This window comes from Phoca vitulina, unplaced genomic scaffold, assembly GCF_004348235.1.
Source record: "Phoca vitulina isolate PV1807 unplaced genomic scaffold, GSC_HSeal_1.0 scaffold58, whole genome shotgun sequence".
NCBI lineage: Eukaryota > Metazoa > Chordata > Mammalia > Carnivora > Phocidae > Phoca > Phoca vitulina.
The window spans coordinates 4354703-4363715 of NW_022589761.1; positions in this window are offsets into that span (position 1 = coordinate 4354703).

Below are 9013 nucleotides of genomic sequence, written 5' to 3' on the forward strand. Positions count from 1 at the left end.
AAAATTTAAAAATAGAACTACCCTATGCCAGCAATTGCTCTACTAAGTATTTCCTCAAAGAATATAAGAACACTAATTCAAAGGGACACATGCACCCCCATGTTTATTGCAGCATTATTTACAGTAGCCAAACTACGGGAGCAGTCCAAGTGTCCGCTGATAGATGGATAAATAAATAAAATGTGGTATATATACACAATGGAATACTATTCAGCTATAAAAAAGAAGGAAATCTTGCCATTTGCAACAACATGGATGGAGCTAGAGCGTATAATGCTAAGCGAAATAGTCAGAGAAAAACAAATACTATATAAGTGCATTCATCTGTGGAATTTAAAAAACAAAATAGGGGCACCTGGGTGGCTGAGTCGGTTAAGCATCTGCCTTCAGCTCAGGTCATGATCCTGGGGTCCTGGGATCGAGCTCTGCTTGGGGCTCTCTGCCTAGTGGGGAGCCTGCTTCTCCCTCCCCCTCTGCTGCTTCCCTTGCTTGTGCTCTCTTGCTCTCTGTCAAATAAATAAATCAAATCTTTATTAAAAAAAGAAATCTTTATTAAAAAAAGAGAGAGAGAAAGACAAACCAAGAAACAGACTCTTAACTATAAAGAACAAACTGATGGTTACCAGAGGGGAGGTGGGTGGGACGGACAATGGGACAAATATGTGATGGGGATTAAGGAGGACACTTACCATGATAAATAAATAAATAAATAAATAAATAAATAAATAATCTCAAATCAATAACCTAACTGCATACCTTAAGTAACTAGAAAAAGAAAAGCAAACTGAACCCAAAGCAAGTAAAAAAAAATGAAATAGTAAAGGTTACAGGGGAGATAAATAAAATAGAGAATAGACAACCAACATCAATAAAACCAAAAGTTGGTTCCTTGAAAAGATTGGCAAATTTGACAAATCTTTAGCTAAACTAAGAAGAAAAGTGAGAAGACTCAAGTTTCTAAAATCAGAACTTAAATGGACACATTGCGGGCGCCTGGGTGGCTCAGTTGGTAAGGGACTGCCTTTGACTCAGGTCATGGTCCCAGGGTCCTGGGATCGAGCCCTGCATCGGGCTCCCTGCTCTGTGGGGAGCCTGCTTCTCTCTCTCCCTCTGCCTGCCACTCTCCCTGTCAAATAAATAAAATCTAAAAAAAAAAAGTGGACACATTGCCACAGATTTTACAAAGTTAAAAATATTATAAGAGAATACTGTCAACAGTTGTATACCAACAAATTGGAAAACCTAGATGAAATGCACAATTCCTAGAGGCACACAATCTACCAAAACAGACTTCTACCAAAACAGACTCAAAAAGAAATAGAAAATCTCAAAAGACCCATAACTAGTAAGATTGGATCAGTAATCAAAAATCTCCTAACAAAGAAAAGCCCAGGACCAGATGTCTTCCCTGGTGAATTCTATCAAACATTTAAAGAATTAACACCAGTTTCCCCTAAGAAAATTTCTTTCAAGAATACAAAGAGGAGGAAAAATTTCCTAACTCACTCTAGGAGGCCACATTATACTTACACCAAAGCCAGAAAAGGCACGGTAAGAAAACTACAGACCAATAGCCCTTATAAATATCATGCCAAATTCTCAACAAAATAGTAGTAAACTAAATTCAGCAGCATATCAAAAAGCTTATACATCATGACTAAGTAAAATTTATTCCCAGAATGTAAGGATGGCTCAACATTCAAGAAAAAAAAAATCAATCAATATAATACGCCATATTAATAGAATGAAGGGAAAAACACATGATCATCTCAATTGATGCAAAAAAAAGCATTTTACAAAATTCAGCATCTTTTCATGATAAAAACACTGAATAAACCAGGAATAGAGGAGAACTTCCCAATATGAGAAAGGTTATGTAAGAAAACCCACAGCTAACATTATATTCAATGTGAAATACTGAATGCCTTTCCCCTGAGACCAGGAAGAAGCCAAGGATGCCTGCTTTTACCACTTCTATTGAACTGCTACGCACAACTTCTATTCAGTCTTATTGGAGGTTCTAGCCAGAGAAATTATGCAAGAAAAAGAAATAAAAGTCATCCAGATTGGAAAGGAAGAAGTAAAATGAATTCTGTTCACAGATGACAAGATCTTTTTTTTAATTAAATTAGCTAACAGAGTACATCATTAGTTTCAGATGTAGTGTTCAATAATTTATCAGTTGCGTATAACATCCAACAGATGACAAGATCTTACAGGTAGAAAACTCTGAAGAATCCACACACACAAAAATTAGAGTTAATAAACAAATTTAGAAAAGTTGTAGAATATAAAATCAACATGCAAAAATCAGTTGTCTTACTGTATACTTGTAATGAACAATTCAAAAATGAAATTAAGAAAGCAATTCCATTTACAATAGCATCAAAAAGGATAAAATATTTAAGAATAAGATTTGTACACTGAAAACTATAAAACATGGCTAAAAGAAATTAAAGGAGATGATAAATAGAAATAGAAAGACATCATATGTTCACGGATTAGAAGACTTCATATTATTAAAATGACACTACCCAAAGTGAACCACAGATTCAATGTAATCCCTATGAAAATCCCAATGGTATTTTTTTTATAGAAATAGAAAAACCCATTCTAAAATTCATATAGAATCTCAAGGGGTCTGAACAGTTAAAACAATCTTGGGAGAAAAAAAACCACACCAAAGCTGGAAGACTCATATTTCCTGATTTCCAATCTTACTGCAAAGCTACAGTAATGAAAACAGTGTGGTACCTACAGAAGGAAAGACATTGAGGGGTGCCTGGGTGGCTCACTTGGTTGAGCACCTGACTGTTGAGCTCAGGGTTGTGAGTTCAAGCCACGCCCAGCTGGTGCCTACTTAGAAAAGAGAAGAAAAGAAAAGAAAAGAAAAGACATTGAGACCAATGGAATAGAATAGAGAGCCCAGAAATAAACTTTTGAATGTGTGGTCAACTGATTTTCAGCAAGGGTGCCAAGATGACTCAGTGGGGGAATGGACAACGTTTTCAACGATGTCTGCAACAGATGTCATACAAAGAACCAGAAGTGAGAATGGCATCAGACTGTTCAATAACAACAGTGAAAATTAGAACACAATGGAACAATGTTTTTAAAATTTTGGGGAAAGATTCCTTTTAAGCTAAGATTCTATACCTAGCCACACTATCCATCAAGAATGAAAGCAGAATAAAGATATTTTCAGACCTTCAGATAGTAAAAATATTTTCCAAATACCCTTTCTCAGGCGGCTGAAGAACATGGCACTAAGGAACATGCTCCAGCAGAACAAGAAAGAACAGAAATGACATCACAGGATCCAGGACTTGGGGGATCGATAGGAAAAGATTAAAAGCTGCTCCTAGGTGACAGTTTCACACAGACTGCAGCAAGAGGCAGAAAGTTCCAGAAGGGGAGGTCCTCAGGAATAAGACAGAATGAATGTGTTAGAGCAGAGGTTCCCAGATTTTCTTGGTGCATGGTGCCCTTGTCTTGGTAATTTTTTTCTTGGTGTTCTTAGGCTAAAAGAAATACCTAACAATTCTGTTTATTAAATATTTAGGTCCAAACGACTCAATCAATATTTATGTCCTAACAACTAAGTAGCCATTTGAAAAACTAGTACACATTAATTGAAAGAAAAGATTTGAATTCCATTCTTTAATAACCACAATTACCTCCTAGTGAGATGTGTGTGTCTGTTGGACACCGCATATCTACTCAACACTTTAAATCAGATATATACCTCCACCCTCACTTTCTGTTTCACATTGATCTTTGCCCAGTGCTTACTTTCTATCACAGTAACTACTGAAAACCCAGCTTTGCAAAAACATGGCATGATCATAAGGAATGTAGTTCACACTATCATTGAAACAGTGAATTACCTTGTACTAGTAGTTTGTGATATCTAACAAATATTGAGTGACACTGTGTTGCCCTCTAAAATTTAAAATACCCCATGGTGCTTCTGCGTGGTCACTATAACATCCTGGGGTGTCTTGGTGCAACTTGGGAATTGTGATATTAGAGTGTATCAAAAAATTTTTTTAAAGATTTTATTTATTTATTTGAGAGAGAGAGAGAGAGAGTGCACACGTGCACAGGAGTTGGGGGAGGGGCAGAGGGAGCAGGCAAGTAAACAGCAGACTCTCCATTGAGTGTGAAGCCCGATGTGGGGCTTGATCCCAGGACTCCAGGATCAGGACCTGAGCCGAAGTCAGCCATTTCACTGACTGAGCCACCCAGGTGCCCCCCAAAAATATTTTTAATAAGCTTGTGGCAGAGATTTCAAAATATATGGAAAAAAGTAATGATGGGTGAACTGAACACCAGGCAAATAAAAAAGTGAAGCAATCACCAACTCTAGAGGGAAAGCAAATGTTGGACAAGACAGGAGATGGGGCGATGTTATACTTCTTGACTCGACAATAAATAATATTTACAAAACCGTCATAACATAAGCAACTGACTCTAATCTTAACCAGAAGTGTGACCAGGGATGGTGGAGGAGAAGTAGGGAGAGGGGCCCTAGGGAATGCTAGAAACTCATTCATGTAGTGGGATATTAATATAGAACGACAGATCCGCCGCATGAAGACAGGGCCGGGATTATGACTGTGGACTGGAAACATGGAGGGAAACACGGGGGGAAACAGGTGTAAGAGATCAAAGCGTTGCGTCTCCGAACAAGATTGGGACATAGGGAAGTAGAATGCTGTTCCTTATTATAAATCTTCCGGTAATATTTGACTTTTGAACTACGTGCATGCATTGCTTTGATAACAACATTTAAAAATTAAACAAAACAATATTAAAACCTAACACATGTAACCTAGATGCCCCTTATGATCTAGATAATATTTCATATGCAACAGAAAGTCTAAGAACCCTCCCAAGATTTGTGCAGATCTGAGCCTGACAGTGTGTGTGTTGGGGGGTGGGGGAGGGAGTGAATTATATTCTCACGGTGCTGCTGCCTCTGCTCTGCGTCCTCCGCTCGCCATCACGCCTCTGCGATCTACTCATCACGGCCCACCCTCCCCAGCTTCCCTAGCCTCTCCAAGTCAACAAGGCCAAAGGCTGTGAATGTTCGGACCTCCGAAGACGGGGTGCTTCTTAGACTCCCCCACTGCCCACGCCAGGGCTCCCCCGCTCCAGCTGGTCCCCTGCCCCCGTCGACCTCCCAGCAACAGAAGCCTCCAGGAGTCCCAGCTCTCATTCCCGCCTGTCCAGGCCCACCGCGGCTGCGCGCGCGTGCACGCACGCACGCACTCACACACGCGCGCGCACACGCACACGCACACGCACACGCGGGGCTGCACAAAGAGCAGACCTGAGAAGAACCGGGAATGATCATCTTTCCTTCAGCAGGCTGCAACTTCCGAGAAGAGAGTGGTGGTTTTAAGCAGCAAATGTTTCCCCCAGTACACGTCACTCCACCGACACTGCCAAGCACAAGAATAACAGTGACTGGGTGCTGTGACTCACGGTGGTCCGACCATGTGATGATAACAAAGCACTTCTCTGGCAGCTGGCGATCCCCCTGCTCTGCGTGTGGGCACGCAGGGAGCCATGCAGTGTGGCCTGGCCACCGTCCACTTTCGCCGAGCACGAAGATTAATGCTTGATGCACTGACGCGCCGACTTCCATTTCAGCAATCCAGAGATCCAGAATAACTCACTTGCTGGGCTCCTGATAGGAAGCCTGGGGTCAACAGTTTTAGGTGTATGGAGCTGTGCCTCGCTCACCCAGAAGAACTGAGAGAGGACTTTTGATCCCCTTGCAGCCCCTGGAGAATATCTCCTTCCTGCAGGGCCGAGGACTCGGTTTGAAGAACAGTTCTGTGCCTAGAGCATGACCCCCAGCTCATGGAGAGCAGCACTCTGCATTTCTCTCCCATCTTCCCAGCAGCATTATCAGGGGCCTAGGGGACATCTGGAGTCTAATCTCTCTTCTCCAGGTGGCCAGGGCCCACCTTTGGTCTTCCTGGCCTTCCTGAGGACACTGTCCATACAGACGTTCCGGAGAGGTGCTGCCTCCAGCTGGCTGGCACCAGGATGAAGCTGCCAGTCTCCCCATGGACAGGACAGCCCGCGGGAAGGGATTCACTGACCCTGACCAGCCCTCACATCTTCGGGCTGCCCGTCCATGTGTCTACTCTGCCCTGTGGGGCCACAAGGAGAGGGCAGTGGAGGGTTCCAGGGAAACGTCCAGCTGCCGTGATAAAGCCAAACCTCCAGCGTTGGCAGTGAAATGAACATCCCGGGTAGAGCGCTGCCCAGAGGCGACGACAGTGACCGCTGGCCTGGCCACACCAGCCTCCAGTCCAACCCAAGTGTGGATGTATGGCCTTTCCCTCAGGACTCCAGAGGACAAAGGCCAGCTTGGACTCCTTGGGCCTGGGGGGCTGCTTTCCTCCCAGCTTCTGGCCCACCCCATGGGCATCGTCATCTTGGAGCCTGTCTTCCAATGCCACATCTCAGGGCTTTTGCCTCCTTTGGACTCTGCCCATCCCTCCCTCCCCACGCCCCTCCTGCTTCCTGCCTGGGCAGACACAACCTTCTCCCCTTGTCCAAGGCTCCCTGAATGAGGACACTGGATATAGTCTTCTCTTTGGGCTGAACCTCCAAACTCCCATCCTCTGCCCCCACCTCACCAGGACCCCCTTCCAGAAAACTCAGGTGCCACTAGTCAGAGGAAGGGGAGCCAGGCGTCATTGAGGATGGAATGCCAGAGTCCCATCACATCCACATCTCGAATATTCTCCCTGGAGCAGGTCAGTCTTGCAGCCGTCATCGGAATCCCGGGGCACGTGGGCTGGTGTGGTGGACCTCTCGGTCCTCCCACTGAGGCAGGACCTGTGTGTTGGGCAGGCCCCGAGCTGGGTCACTAGTGCTCTCCTGAGCTGGTTGCCATAGGGCTGTTCCTTCCCACTTCCTGGACACCCCCTGCCCCCACTCCCAAGTCCTCCATGGAACTCCCTTTTGCTGGGGCCCTGGCCTTGAACCTAGAACACACCAGCTATGACTTCCTGAAGAGCCACCCCTGTGCCCTGGGTGGTGGTGGGGAAACACACACTGTCCTGAGATGTTCTGCATCTGTGGAAACCTTCAGTGTCTGTGAGGCAGGAAATGCTCCCTCCTTCCACCAGCAAGTCTGGTCCTCACTGGTCTCCATGCCACCAGGGCCAGGATCAATACCGGTGTGAGCAGAGCTGCGTCCTGAGTTGTTAGTTGTCCTTCTTGGTTTGGAGCATAATCCATAATGCTTCTCCTGGTGCCTGGCTCCCTACAGGCTCTGGGGGTTGCTGAGGAGTGGGGCATCCGGTCAGGGTGGGGGGCACAATGTCCTGGGAGCAGTTCTGGGAGAACCATGAGGAGCAGGAGGCTGAGCTGGCTGTCAGCCTCTCTAGCACGGAGCCTGGCTGCCCCTGATCTCGGGGGCACACATACCCGTCTCCTCCAGCACCAGGCGCCTGGACCCTCCCCAGACCTCCTCATGCAGCTGAGCTGCCCACACATCCCTATCTGTCGAATTTGCCGAGGACAGTTTGTTAAGAACCGTCTGCTTAGCCATAATGAGACTTGGCCCTTCCGCTCTGGCCCTGGTCGGGGGTGTTCCAGGGAAACAGGCTTTCCAGGGATGCTTAGGCATGGCCGTGCTGTATCCTGGCAACCAGACCCAAAGCCAAGTCCTCCTGAGACCCTGGCTCCAGCCCAGGGCGGGGCAGAGTGGGGACCGGCAGCCGTGCGGGGCTGCCCTCACTGCCCACCCCACCCCTCGGCGGCGCCTGAGCTGCGCAGGAGTCCGCACCCCTCCCTGGGCAGCCACGCCCTGCTCTGTGCTGGCCTGCTTTGCCACCACTGCCTCTCTGGGCCCCCAGGGCCGTCCTGGGGGTCACCTCCTCTGTGAAGGGGGATGGGAGGGCGACACGATTCCTGCAGCGCCCACCCCCGGGCCCGTGGCTCCCCAGCGGCGCACACCCTTCTGCCACTTCTCATTCTTTGGACAATTCGTTTAAAAGCGATAGCAGTTGAGGTGACTTCGGGATCAGGGTGCGTTGCCTGCGGATCTCCAGACACAAAGCTCCCTGTCCTCAAGGCAGACTTTCTCTGCAAGCCCGGCTAGGCCGTCTTGCCTGAGTACCTTTTTCTGCCCTTCTGATCCAGGAGCTAGGAAGGGAAGCGGCACACTCCGGGGCGCAGCCCCTCCCACTGTGTGTGGGAGGCCTCAAGTGGGTGACGCGGCCCACGGCCTGTGCAGGAGCCCAGATGGGTGCAGACCAATCCATCAAACCACCTCCCCTCCTGCAGCAGAGCTTCGGGGAGACGGCCCGGGCTGGAGCTGGAGGCACCCTCACTCCAGGACTTCACCTTTGACCTCTAGAGTTCCCCTTCACCGGATTTCTGAGAACATCTCTGATATCTCTCCCATCAGCAGCTCACAAGGGAACACAAGCCTCCAGAGCCCACGGTGGCCCACCCACCCCCTACTTCCTCAGGGCCCCAGGGAGGGGACCTCCTTGTGGGGTGAGCCCACCCAATGGCCTCGGATCTGTTGCTCCATGGGCCCCCCCCCAAGCCTCTCCTCCTGGAGAGTCACAGAGACCAGGAGCTTGCAGGAGAGGAGGCTGCTCCATCCCCTGTGGAGCGGGTACCATGGCGCTCCACCTGGGCCCCTCTTCAGGGCTGATGCCACCCACCTCGGCTGGGAATGTTGCTGCGTCCTTCCCCTGGAATTACCTCGGCAGCCAGCAAGCCCCTCTCCCAAAGTTAGGCCCCTTGGGGGTGATCCCGGATCCTGGCTGATGTGGGGGTACAAAGGCCTGTGCCTTGCCTCAATTGGGGGGCAACTCTGAAAGGCGGCTCTGGAGCTTTCTGTGGGACTGGCTGGGGCCTCAGCTGTGACCCCACTTCTCTCTCTGCCCACTCCTGCACTCCTCACTTCCTTGTGGGGGTCCCTCCTGAGAGCTCTCAGTGGAAACCCCCTGCCCCAAACTCTCCGCCTCAG